Consider the following 13,551-nt stretch of genomic DNA (forward strand, 5'->3'; position numbering starts at 1 on the left):
TATTAAAGCGCTGCTGCACCCGCTTCTCTCTTACCAGAGCTCTGGTACCCAGGCTTCTAAGACTGGCAGGTTGGCCTTGCCAGTCTTCTAAGGAGACCACCCTTCCTAGTGCTGGTGCTGCCTGACCCTTAGGCCAGGTGTCTGAGACTCAGACGACAAGCTGCTCCTCTCCTGGGCACTCAGGAGGACAAAACATCACCTCCTTGGCTTACTGGTGCCCAAACAGACCGTGAGGGGTATGGTATGCTGGGGCATGAATATGTCCTGGTTTCCTGGGGCTGCTTTCATCAAACACCACAAACCAGGCAGCTTCAGCAACAGAAACGTATGGTGGCGCAGCACTGGAGGCTGGAACTCTGAGCTCAAGGTGTCAGCAAGGTTGGTCCCTTTCCAGAGCCACGAGCGAGAGTCTGTTCCAGATCCCTCTCCTGCCTCCTGGGGCGTCTCCATGGCCCCCAGGCTCAGAAACGGGCTCTCACTGTGTCTCCACGTGGTCTTCCCTCTTGTGTGTGTGTCTCTGGGTCCCAAACTCTCTGTAAGGATCCGACATCCTGGGTGAAGGTGCACCGAGCTCCAGGACCGTAACCCAATCGTCGGCAAAGACCCCCATGTTCAAGGTCACATGCGCAGGTCCTGGGGGTTAGGGTTTAAACTTCTTTGGGGGAGGGGGACACAATGCAGTTCAACCCCTATCAGGAAGCAAAAGGCCGGAGCTCCTGGGAACCGTGGCAGGCCTGGAGGGAGGGTGAGTTCACCCGTGGAGTTGATCTGGGGGCAAGAAAGTCTGCACAACCAGGGAACAGAGGCGCCCGGGTGCTCAGCAGATGAAGGTCCAGGTCCGTGGCAGAGCTCACAGAGGCAGCCAGGAGCCTGACCCCGAGGAACCAGAAGCCACATCCCAGCAGGTGTCCAGGCAGAGCACAAGGGCAGACAGACTGGTTGTTCAAATAGCGCATCAGGTGGAAAGTTGCTTCTGCTCCAATCACCCCCTGCAAGTACGTCCCGTCACCAGGAACCCCCCATTAGGTCCCTACAAGGGCCAGGGGAGGTGGGACCCCAGCACGTTCCTCCCTGTGCCAGACAGCTCAGCAGCTTCCTCCACTCTTACTCGTTACAGGCCCTATTTCGTCTCAGGCTGAGGGTGTCCCTGGGCGCACAGGAGGCGCTTAGCACAGCCAGCAAGCGGGCAGAGCTTCCTTCAGCAGGAATGCCCAGGCAGCCCTCTAGGTGCCAGACCCAGGCTGTGATCTGTCCAAGGACAGAAGACCATTCAAGGAAAGAAGCTCTCAGCACCCCAGGTCCAGCTCAGCTCCCCGCTCTTGGGGAGCAGCACGCAGTCAACCCGCATCTCACGGAACTAACTTCTCACCCCCTTTTCCTCCCACGCCTCCTGGAAGAGCACTCTGGAATCCAACTCAAACTCAAATAACAAAAAAAGCTGTTCCCTGATGCCAAGATCTTCCTCCAGTCATGAGGATGCCATCGCCAGGAAGCCACACGGAGGCGCGTTTCTGAAGGTGATGGTGTCAGGGCGACTCGCAGGGTTGGCCAGAAGGCATCTTCCAAGGTCTCTTCCGGGAGGAAAGGCCGCTTTAACAATCTCATCTCGGAGTTCCCGTCGTGGCTCAGTGGTTAACAAATCCGACTAGGAACGATGAGGTTGCGGGTTCGATCCCTGGCCTTGCTCAGTGGGTGAAGGATCCGGCGTGGCCGTGAGCTGCGGTGTGGGCACAGACGCGGCTCAGATCCTGCCTTGCTGTGGCTGTGGTGTAGGCCGGCAGCTATAGCTCCGATTCGACCCCTAGCCTGGGAACCTCCATATGCCGCGGGAAGCGGCCCTAGAAATGGCAAAAACAAAACAAAACAAAAGACAAAAAACAAAACAAAACAATCTTGTCTCCACCAGGAAGCACTCATGAAGCCAGCTGCTTTGTGTTCGCCCACACCGCCTCTGCAAGGAGCCATCCAGGTGGATAATGAGATGCACACGGACAAAGCCTTGAGCCAACCCTTGTTGCTTGACAATCAATTCACATGGTCCCTGCCCACTCACTTCTCCGGGTATAACTGACGGATCATTTCCGCTTGCCAGGCGTTGCACTCACTCCATGGCACCCGGCCCTTCACACAGCTGCGACGGCTGCCTCTGTCCCGTCTTCTCTTCCCTGGGGACCCCAACTTCCTGCTGCAGCTGTGTGCTCCCGCTGCCCCCTCCCCCACACACGGGCCTCACAGAAGCCCCCGAAAGGCAGGGTTTCCTGCACTAGTCAGCTGGGGGAGCATAAAAGCTCCAGGAACAAGGCGGACCGGGCGATGAGCCTGACGGGCCCTGTTCAGGTCCTTGAAGTGGACCCATCAGTCTCTCCTTTCCTCCCAGATGCTTTCATTTCTTGCCTGCTCCCCTTTCATAATCTCCAACTTCCTAGCGCATTTGTAAAATAGCTTTCTGGACGTCCTGTTGTGGCTCAATGGGTTAAGAACCTGATATAGTGCAGGTTCAATCCCTAGCCTTGCTCACTTGGTTAAGGCTCTGGCTGGTGTAGGCCAGCAGCTGCAGCTCCAAATTGACCCCTAGCCTGGGTTCCTCCATCTGCTGTAGGCGCAGTTGTAGAAAATGATAAAAATAAAATAGCTTCCTGACTTCACGTCTAATGTCAATTCTCTCCTGCAACATTTGCTGTAAAACCGTGAGGCTATGTCCAGGCACAGGCCAAAGCTCACGCCCCCGCGAGAACTGACACGTAAGACGCTGCATGCCGCAGATGCTCGGCAATAAGATCGGGAATGGACCTTCTCAGATCAGATCCACCCAGGTGTGTTGAGGCAGGAAGGTGGGTCATGTGTGGCCATACTTTGTGGTCTTTCAAAACGAGACAAGTGTCTGGGTGTTTACGAAAAACCTCAATTTTTCTATTTTTATTTATTTTTATTTTTTTGTCTTTTTAGGGCTGCACCCATGGCATATGGAGGTTCCCAGGCTAGGGGTCCAATTGGAGCTGAAGCCACCAGCCTACGCCAGAGCCACAGCAACGCGGGATCCAAGGCGCATCTGTGACCTACACCACAGCTCATGGCAATGCGGATCCCAACCCACTGAGCAAGGCCAGGGATGGAACCCGCGTCCTCACGGATGCTAGTTGGATTTGTTAACCACTGAGCCACAATGCAAGCTCTAAAAATCTCTCAATTTTTCAATGGTGGCAGCCCAAGTGAACGTCTTTAAGGACTGGGCACAGAAATGCTTCTGTGGACAGCTCTGACCTGCAGACAATCCAACCTGTGACAGCCATTCCACCTGACTCTTGCCAGGACAAGGTTCTAGAGGTCCTGATGCCACCTCGCTTCCCGCTGTCACCTGCAGAGGCACTACCATGTCACCACCCTAGAAATGCAGTCACCACAGACCAGCACTTTTTAAAAAAGAGTTCAAACCAAGCAAACGTCACTCCTTAGGGGTACACAGCTTACGTCAAGCTGTGTTTTTCTTGGCCTTTAACAAGTGCCTATGGGTGGCTCCAATGACTGGCAGAGATCGCGCCACTTAATACGGATGGATCAGTGTGACACGGCTGGATTAATCATTCAGTACAAGCCCATCCCACCAGACTCACTCGATCACTGGGCTCTGCGATGTGACACATGATGAGGGCACAGTGACCCTATGCTGGCACCCACTTCCTAACCAAAGCAGAAGCAAGCTAGGAAACCCCAGGCTAAAAATCTCCAGAGAGGAGAAATATAAAGGAAGAAATGTCACAGACATAGCAAACAAGCCTGTGGCTGCTGGGGGCGGGGGGCGGCGGGGGTGGGTGGATGGGGAGTTTGGGTGGGGTTGGTAGTGGCAAACTGCTGATTTATTTATTTTTTTATCCAGAGAGCATCACTTTTAATAATTTAGTGCATTGCTTTAGAATCTTTTTTGCTCAGCAGGCTTTAAAAAAAATTTTTAGTATAATTGATTTACAGTTTCTGTCAACTTCTGATGAACAGCAAAGTGACCCAGTGACACGCACACACACACATTCTTTTTTCTCACATTATCCTCCATCATGTTTATTTAGAATGGATGAGCAATGAGGTCCTACTGTGTAGCACAGAGAACTCTATCCAGTCTCTGGGACAGACCATGGTGGAGGATGACAGAAGAAAGGGACTGTATATACTGGGTCACTTTGCTGTGCAGCAGAAATTGGCACGACATTGCAAATCAACTGTAATACAGAGCAAGGGAGGGAGGAAGGTTGCAACTTCCTTACCTTTCCATGGCCTGAACTGTTTCTGTAAACGCCAAGTTCTTTGAAGACAAGGATGCTGTTTATCCTGTCTCCATGTTGGAGTGCTCCGCAGAATGGGGAAATCACACAAGCCCCAAATTCTTTAACGTAGCTGTTACTAGAAACACAACTGAAACCAGAGTCTATAGATTTTTTTTTTTTAATGGAAAAACACTGAGATTGCAAAAAAAATTTTTTTGAGCTATTGACCAAAAGTGTTGGAATCATGAGACCTGCCACTACTCCTGTTATGAGGATGAGAGTGAAGGCTAGAAATATCCACAAGTCTGCTACCCTGCCATCCCTTAAGAGTATAAACACAAGACAGGTGAAGAGCCTCTCCTGGCAGGTGTACACTCGTTCTGTGTCTTGTCAGTGTAAAAGTGAGTCATCTGCTTTCAAGTAACTCTTCCACAAACTACAAAAGTTCATGGTTACATAACCTTTAACCTTGGGACTACGATGCATATTTACTTGTTGGAAGAAAACGGTATTTTCTCATGGAATTTCTGTAAGAGAAAATTGGATTTAAATGGACTCTTCGCTTCAGAAGCTCTGATCCACTGACCATGCTGTTATCCATCTGGTTGTGTCCTTAACACGCAAAAAATAGGCGGAGACCACGCAAAACCTCTTCAAAATCTAAACCAGAAATGTTTACTCCTTCCAAAGAGTAGATTCCAATTCAGTAGGTCTGCAGTGGGACCTGTGTATGGATATACACTTTTTTTTTTTTTTAACAAACTCCAGATGTGCTGCTTCTATTTTTGGCTGGAGGTGTTGGGGGGTGAGTCACACCTGCGGCATATGGAAGTTCCCAGGCCAGGGATCAAACCTGTGTCACAGCAACGACAGTGCCGGATCCTTAACGACTAGGCTGCCAGGAAACTCCCCAGCATGCTTCTCTCTAATGCCCACCCAAGTTGGGGAATAGGGCAGAAGGGATGTCCTGCAGAAGCATCTGAGGAACTGTGTCAGAAGAACATCAGGAAAATGACCAGCTTGTCCACCCCCCCAGCAGGCCTGTTTTTATTGTGATGTCACTTACATACCATGAAACGCTCTCTCTAAAAGCATACACTACATGAGTTCCCGTTGTGGCGCAGCGGAAACGAATCTGACTGGGAACCATGAGGTTGCGGGTTCCATCCCTGGCCTCGCTCAGTGGGTTAAGGATCCGGCGTGGCCATGAGCTGTGGTGTAGGTCGCAGACGCGGCTCAGATCTGGTGTTACTGTGGCTGTGGCATAGGCCGGCAGCTACAGCTCCAATTAGACCCCTAGCCTGGGAACCTCCAGATGCCGCAGGTGCACCCCTAAAAAAGGCCAAAAAACAAAAAAAAATTAAAAAAAAAATAAATAAAAGCATACACTCCAGGGGCTTTCCGTATTTTCACACAGATGTGCAACCATCACCACCAGCTCACTTTAGAACATTTTCATCACCTCAGAAGGACACACCTTACCCGTGACAAGTCAGCATTCCCCCCACCCCCGGTCCCTGGAACCCATGAAGCTACTTTCTGTGTCGAAGGATTTGCCTGTTCTAAGCATCTCATATAAATGGAGTCATAAACATATGACGTTTTGTGTCTGGCTTCTTTCACTTTGCACGGCATTTTCCAGGTCCACCCACGTGGTGGCATGTACCCATCAGTCCTCCGTCCCTGTTCATGGATGACTAATGTCCCACTGGAGGGATGTAGCACATGGTGTTTATCCACCCACCCGCTGAGGAGCGTCTGGGTGTTTCTGGCCATTACGAACAATACTGCCGTGAACATGCATGTGTGTGTTTTTGTGTGCACGTGTTTCCAGTGCTCTTGGGTATCTATCTAGGAGCGGAATGGCTGGGTCAAATTGCACACATCGCTTTCTGCTTCACCTCTGAACCATTTGCTGCTAATCAGTGACCCCACTTAAGAGCCAATGAGGAAAGGTGACCATAAACTTCGAGAACAGACTTGTGGTTGCCAAGGGGGAGGGGGAGGGAATGGGATGGACGGGGAATCTGGGGTTAATAGGTGCGAACGCTTGCATCTGGAGTGGATAAGCAAGGAGAGCCTGCTGTGTAGCACAGGGAACTATATCCAGTCACTTGTGATGGAACAGGATGGAGGCTGATGGGAGAAAAAGAATGCGTGTGTATGTGTGACTGGGTCAGTATGCTGTACGGTAGAAATGGATGGAACACTGCAAACCAACTATAATGGAAAAAATAAAAATCATTTAAAAATTAAGAAAATAAACAACTACAAAAATTACATACTCCAAAAAAAAAAAAAGGGTTAAGTACTCTGAGAAAAGAAAAAGTTGACCATAAGAAGTCTTTTTCAAAGTGACACCATCAAACAATACAATTCTGCCTGTCCCCTCTGTCTTCTGATTTTATGGGTCTTCAATTCACCCTCAGTGATCATGAGTCTCTAACCCACTTAGCATATGTCAAAATTCCAAGAGATTATCAATTGTAAAAACGCCTGAAAATGAGGGCTGTGTTACATACTATAGCGTTACGTTAACATTTTAAATTAAAACGAATTATCTGGGAGAAAAAAATACAACCCACACAGAAACAGATTAATAGTAAGATTTAAGGTCTAACAGCCTCCCACCAAGAGTCCATTAAAGAAAAGCAATAAAGCCAAACTAAGAAACGTGTCCGCGAGCACGCACGTGCACGCACACAAGTGCACAAGCACACACAGCTAATTCAATCAACTGGATGTGCCAGATAAAAATGTCTCTTTAGTCCCACATTTGTTCAACACAGATGGACAGAAGAAAATAACATGGATGTTTTTAGGGTAAGAGTTTCTCAGGGTGACTTTTACGAACAGGAAATGATCAGGACAATGCTATCTGGGTAGTTAGAAAAGTATCCAATTATTTGCTGCAGAGAAAAGCTCAAAGAATGCTTTTAAAAGCATTCTATCAGAAAACTTCTCCGGAAACTCACATTAGCTTTGTGGGTAATAAAGTTAAATGGGAATCTACTCATTTCAAGAAAAATTAAAACAAGAAATCAAGTAAAGTGCCGACTATGTGGCAAATGAATCCAAAAGCTCAAATCTTGGTTTAATGCACCAAGCTTCCCTCACAAACATAATAGCACATTTACACATATGAATTCTTTGTCAAAAGAGTTGAAAAACAATTCCCAGCTCTCCTGGGTTTCAGCGGACACGCTAAGAAAACAGTTGTGTTTCCCCTGAAAACAAAAGTTATTTCGGATTATTTTTCCTACTAATCATGAACTCAGTTATCCTTATTGCAAATTAAATCACCCCCCATACCCCATGCCCATCTCCTGGATACTGAGGCCAAAAAAGGAAAAGGTAGAAGACGGGGGAACCTGGCAAAGCTTGGCCTCTGAATGGCCAGGTAACCTTGGCAGAATCTCTTTACCACGTAAGGGACTCCCTTCCCCCTGTGTAAAATGAATGAGTTCTATTTGTTAGACTGGGGATCATCAAGCTTCCCCCCCCACCGCCCTTTATGATAATTCCTAGGCTAGGGTTCGAATGGGAGCTGCACCTGCCAGCCTGGGCCACTGCCACCGAAACACTGGTCTGAGCTGCTTCTTTGATCTACGCCGCAGCTTGCGGCAACGCCAGATCCTTAACCCACTGAGTAAGGCCAGGGATCAATCCTGCATCCTCAGAGAGACGTCAGACCCTTAAGCCGCTGAGCCGCATAGGAACTCCAAATTTTCCTTTTACAGGCCAAAGAATAAATATTTGGGGTTTTGTGAGAGATTTGGACTCTACTCAACTTGGCCATCTTGGGCAACAGGAAAACAAAAGAGCACAAAAGCTGTGAACCACTAAAACTTTATTTATAAAAATAGGCTGCAAGCTGAATTTGGCCCAAGGGCTGTAGTTTGCCAACCTCTGTGTTTAATGATTTGGAAGACTCCCCCCGACCCCACACCACCCCCGGCTGAGGATGGATGACTATGGAGTAAAAGTCACTGGCCACTGAAACCCTATAAATAATTAAGTCTCAAGGTTCGCCGGCAGACAGGGATGTACAGCACAGCACGTAGCTTACAGTGCTGGGCCAGGCACTGGGCTCTTCCTCACATGCCCACCTCCTTCTATTTTGGTTGGTACCCCACCCATTTCTCCAATGACCATCCGCCTTGGGGCTTGGATGAAGCATCATTCTGGGGAGGTGGAGTCACGCTCCCCAAGAGGCTGCTGGGGGTCGATGAAACAGCTCTCCCACGAGGAGACACGTGGCCAATCAGAAACAGGAGGTGAGAGGGAGGGGAGCTCATAAAACTCCGCAAAGGCCTGGCTCCTCTCTGCAAAGCTTGAACACACCTGCTGAGGGACCTGCTGGATCTCTCTGCAGTTCAGTGGCCCTGCCACCCAGCATCACCTCTTCTTTACCCCCTTGGCCCTCTCACCCACTCTCACTGCTCTGGGCTTACGCCTCCTAAACAAGATGTCAACACTGAATCCTTGCCTCAGGCTCTGCCTTCGAGAGAAACAGGGCTACGGAGCTCCCTCTTAAATCACCTTCAGTTTAGAAATAAAAGACACGGGTAAATGAAACTGTCCAATTTAAAGTAGACAGACATGAATATATACACAAGAGGTCAAATACAGACTCATAACTAAGCAAAACTGATCTTGGCCTTAATTCCTGGCTTCACATAGCCCTGCAAGGTCCAAATGGGAAACTCTACTCTAGACAACAGCTAAAAAAGATGTGAATACCTCGAACCATATCTCCGTTAAGTGATCAGATGTGGCCTTCCTATTACGAAGGGAGTAGCTTTCTGCTATATTTCCTGAAATGCAATGATCTTATACAAATGCGAGGTTATACAAATAATCTTACACAAATAAATAAATAAGATCTGATACAAATAAATAAAGATCTTATACAAATAAGAGGTTTCCTCCTTGACACTAGTTCAGGTCCCTGAACAGGCTGGCTATTGATAATAGCTCAACATCCAAAAACTAAACACAACCCCCATTTTTGGCAACAGAGTCAACTTTGGGTGGAACGGAGCATTTTTTGGAACCGTGTAGCACAAGCGATTTCCTGATAGCAGAACCTCCAGGGTTCCCGGGGCCTGAGCTCAGGACCACCCTGCCTGATGAAGTGCCCTGGGGAGCCATAGACTGTGAGGAGATAAGGGGAGATGGGGGCCTCCTGTCTGCTCTGATGGTCTTGCTGAGTTGATACGAAAGCAACAGCATCACTGCATTAACTTACCCACCGAAATTTCCTGCGAGCCATCTGGCCCAACACGATTTATTAGATCATCTGCACTTTCCCCCAAGGGTTTAAAATATCCCCTACCATAAATCTCATCTGGATTTCGGTCTGTCTTGACAACCTTTTCTCCTTTGCCTTTCATGACACTGCCAGCTGCAGGGTGACAACTCTTTCTGAGCCCCACCCCTGAAGCCTGGTCCAGCAGCACTCTGCTCTCTCCTGGAGGCTTGCCCTGGGGGGTCTCCAGCATTCTCTGACTTCCTCTTCCTCCGATGATGAAATGCATGGTCTGGGCCACCACTGGCAGATTGGTCAGTCCCTATCCTGGGGTCAGACCAAGGGGCCAATGGGGGTGAAAACCCATCCTGCTCTCCACCTGCCATGCCATGCGCCCGCATGGCCCCCCTGAGTCTCATCTCTAGCCCAGATCACCCCGAGTCACAGACCCATCCATCCACATACGCTGGCCCCCTCCCTGAAGGTCCCCCAAGGAACCCTACATTCAATGCGGATTCATCTGCTTTCTTCCAAACCCATTCCTCCCCTCGAGTCTCCTGTTCTCCCGGCAGGGATCCAGAATGCAAGGCAGAAAACGCAGAGGCATCTGAGCGTTCTTCCCTCTGGGACCTGCCACGTCCCACCTGACAGAGCCTATCCTCCTCCGGGGCCACAGCTCAGATGCCCGGCTACCTCATCACTTCTCACGCCGTCGGCCTGGTCCCCGCTCACCATCCTCAGAGCCTTTGCTCTGCTGCTCCAGCAATCCTGCCACAACATGCTGAGGATGTCAAGCCACCGCTCTGAATCCTTCCATGGCTTTCATGCCCCCAGGGCAAAGCCCCAACACCTCAAAGTGCCCCCACAGGGTCTTTAGGGGATTAGATCCCAACTCCCTCTCTGTGTTCTCACTGCGCAGGACACATGAGCCTTCCCCTTGCTGCCTGGCCTCTGCTCACGCTGCCCCCGCAGTGAGCTCCCCCCACCCCAACTAAGATTCGTCCGATGCCCTGATAAAGCTGGGGAGCCCCTTCCTTGAGCCCCCAGATTTTCATGCCAACACCTGCAACACTGATCGGTTTCTGTGCTTCTCTGACTCCCTCAGAACTGCAGTCTTGGAAGGCAGGATGGCCTTTGGCTTGATTTTGAATCCCCACAGCCCAGCCCTGTGACAATCCCCAGGCAGAAAATCCTAAATGGATTTGAAAATAAGCAGATTAGCCCGAGAGAGTGAGGTAATACAAATGTAAATTGGGCTTTGAATGCCTTATATTTGTGCACGGTGTAAAAATGGGGACAGAACACCTATTGTGCCCCAGCGCCCTCTGCCAAAGGAGTGATTAGGGATTAAGGGAGAGCAGAAGAGCTTGGAAGAAAGGTAGACAGATGGGAAGAAGAAGAAGAGAGAAATGGCCCGTGGCGGCTGAGAGCAGGGGCTCAGCTTCTTGCACAGTGGTGCCGGGCTCTGGCCTGAGTTACACAGCAGGAGAGATTCAAGAGTTGGGGCAGAAAGGTGGATGCGGCTTTCCTCCAAATGCCTCCAGACATCAGGGGGTCAGACAGATGCAGGTGTGAGAAGGGCGAGCGGCTGTTCTGGTAAGTACCTTTCTGTGGAAGGGTGGTCAAGTTCAAAAATTTACAAAGCAGCCCAGCAGCCAGACAAAACGGGTCTGAGAAAAGATTCCGGAGGAGAATCGGAAAGACAGCTGGGCTTCCTGGTTCCTTAAAACTAAGGAGCAGAATCTTTCACGTGATGGTCAGGGTTCGTACCATCCCCCTACACGTGCCTGATGTTGTCAGCCTTCCCATCTCAGCCAAAGGGCGCCTCCTCCTCCAGGAAGCCTCCCCTGACCTCCCAGGGTCTCTCTGGAACATGCTGGCAGAAGGCTGTGGATGCCTCCTTCACAGCCCTGCTCCAGTGTAATCAAATATCAAATATGGATTCACTTAAAATCTGCTTCCACTCAAAGAAGATACGCCCAATGAGAGCCGAGCCTACTTCTTTGTTCTTATTATATCCCCAGCACCCAATACTCTGCCTGGAACATATCTGAGGCCCAATACATGCTTGTTGAATGAATGCGTCAATTGATCAATGAGATAAGGAATGAATGAAACAGTGAATGACCAGAACTGACACGTCCAGTACACTGCAGGATGTGGATAAGCATCCCTGGCCTCTACTCCCTGGATGGCAAGATATTCCCCCACTTGGACAATTGAAATTCTTTGCAGACTTGCCCCCTTGGGAGTAAAATTTGTCCCTATGGAGAAGTACTGTTTTACTAGATTTTTTATTAGGTTCAGTAAAATTATTTGTGGGTAATTTAGCAATAATTTGACATTTTATGTGTACATAATACATGTAATTGTTTGATTATTGAGTTAAAAAAAAATGAAACTGGCATGTGTCTAGAATGCAAGACCAAGGAGCCAGGATTCTGAAAGGCAGATGGAGTTGGAGGAGGTGAACAGGGCTAGTTGGACTGGGGACAATGGAGTCCCAAGAGGGCTGGGCAGCCAATATGGCCTGTGGGCCAACTTCCATATGCCATCTCATGGGCATTGGAACTCCTTAACTAAGATCGACTTTTTTTTTCTTTTCCTTTTTAGGGCCGTATCTGTGGCATATATAGGTTCCCAGGCTAGGGGTTGAATCTGAGCTACAGCTGCCAGCCTAAGCCACAGCCACAATGACACGGGATCTGAGCTGCATCTGCGACCTACACCACAGCTCACAGCAACCCGGATTCTTAAACCACTGGGCAAGGCCAGGGATTGAACCCACGTCCTCATGGATACTAGTCTGGCTCTTAACCGGAGAAGCCACAAATGGGAACTCCAAGGTCAGCTTTTTTTTAATGGTTGAAAAAAGAAGCCTAGTTCCGGACATCCAAGTTATTGGAAATTCACATTGCAGTGTCCACAAATAAAGTTTTCTTAGAACACAGCTGCGCCGTGGGTCTACTATCATCTATGGCTGCTTTCATGTGAAAACGGTAGAGTCGCATAGCTGTAACGAAGACCTCATGGGCCTCCAAGGCTAAAACATCTACTACCTGGACCTCTAGAGAAAAAGCCTGCTGACCCCTGGCCTGGAGTCTCTTGGGATCACTATAACCCAGGGCCAAAAAGAAAGGCTTGACCTATGGCATTTACTAATGTCTGGGCCTCAGAAAACAGGCTGCCTGACACTGTCTGGCCATCTAAAATGGGTCTTAACTACTCACTTAATTAACAGGGGGCTAGTCAAATGAGGCCACTGTCAATGGACTGTTTGTTCCAGAGCTATTTTTGAAAGAAGAGTTAGATTTTAGAAAGCCACTTTTAGCCCCCGCCTCTCTGCAATTGAAGAATGGAGCCAAATCCTTTTTTTTTGTTGTTGTTGTTGCTATTTCTTGGGCCGCTCCCGTGTCATATGGAGGTTCCAGGCTAGGGGTCCAATCGGAGCTGTAGCCACCGGCCTACGCCAGAGCCACAGCAACGCGGGATCCGAGCCGCGTCTGCAACCTACACCACAGCTCACGGCAACGCCGGATCGTTAACCCACTGAGCAAGGGCAGGGACCGAACCTCAACCTCATGGTTCCTAGTCAGATTCGTTAACCACTGCGCCACGACGGGAACTCCCCTTTTTTTTTTTTTTTGATAGGCAAGAAATAGATTTATTAAGATAGGACGCTTATGGAGATACAAGTGGGCAGGAGGAGGCTCTCAAGCCAAAATCTTGATGATCTCAGGGTCATATCGTCCAATTTCTGCATTTTACAGATGAGGCGTTGCACATAAACACGTGTTCTCCTAAAACTTCAAAGTCTGATAACAGTACAAAGCTGCTCATGTGTTTATTTTGAGGAAGTTTAAGATTAGAATAGTCAGAAATAGCCTTACTTCCCTTTTCCTAGAAACTCCGGTTACTTCTTCAACTGGAACCCCCCTCGAGCCCACAGAAGGCCAGGTTGCCAAGGGATACAAACAAACCAGACGCCCCGAGTGGCAGCTGTCAGCTGCTTTCTCTGTTGCTCCTTCTAGATAGCAGCTGGCT

The 13,551-nt window shown here is 49.2% G+C and overlaps 1 protein-coding gene across 11 annotated transcripts in view; it reads right to left on the reverse strand.

Annotated features, from left to right (window-relative positions):
* Positions 1-13,551, reverse strand: part of GAS7 (growth arrest specific 7) — a 222,100-nt gene that overhangs the window by 71,168 nt on the left and 137,381 nt on the right. The gene's annotated exons all lie outside the window — the stretch shown is intronic.

This window comes from Sus scrofa, chromosome 12 (assembly GCF_000003025.6).
Source record: "Sus scrofa isolate TJ Tabasco breed Duroc chromosome 12, Sscrofa11.1, whole genome shotgun sequence".
Classification (NCBI taxonomy): Eukaryota; Metazoa; Chordata; class Mammalia; order Artiodactyla; family Suidae; genus Sus; species Sus scrofa.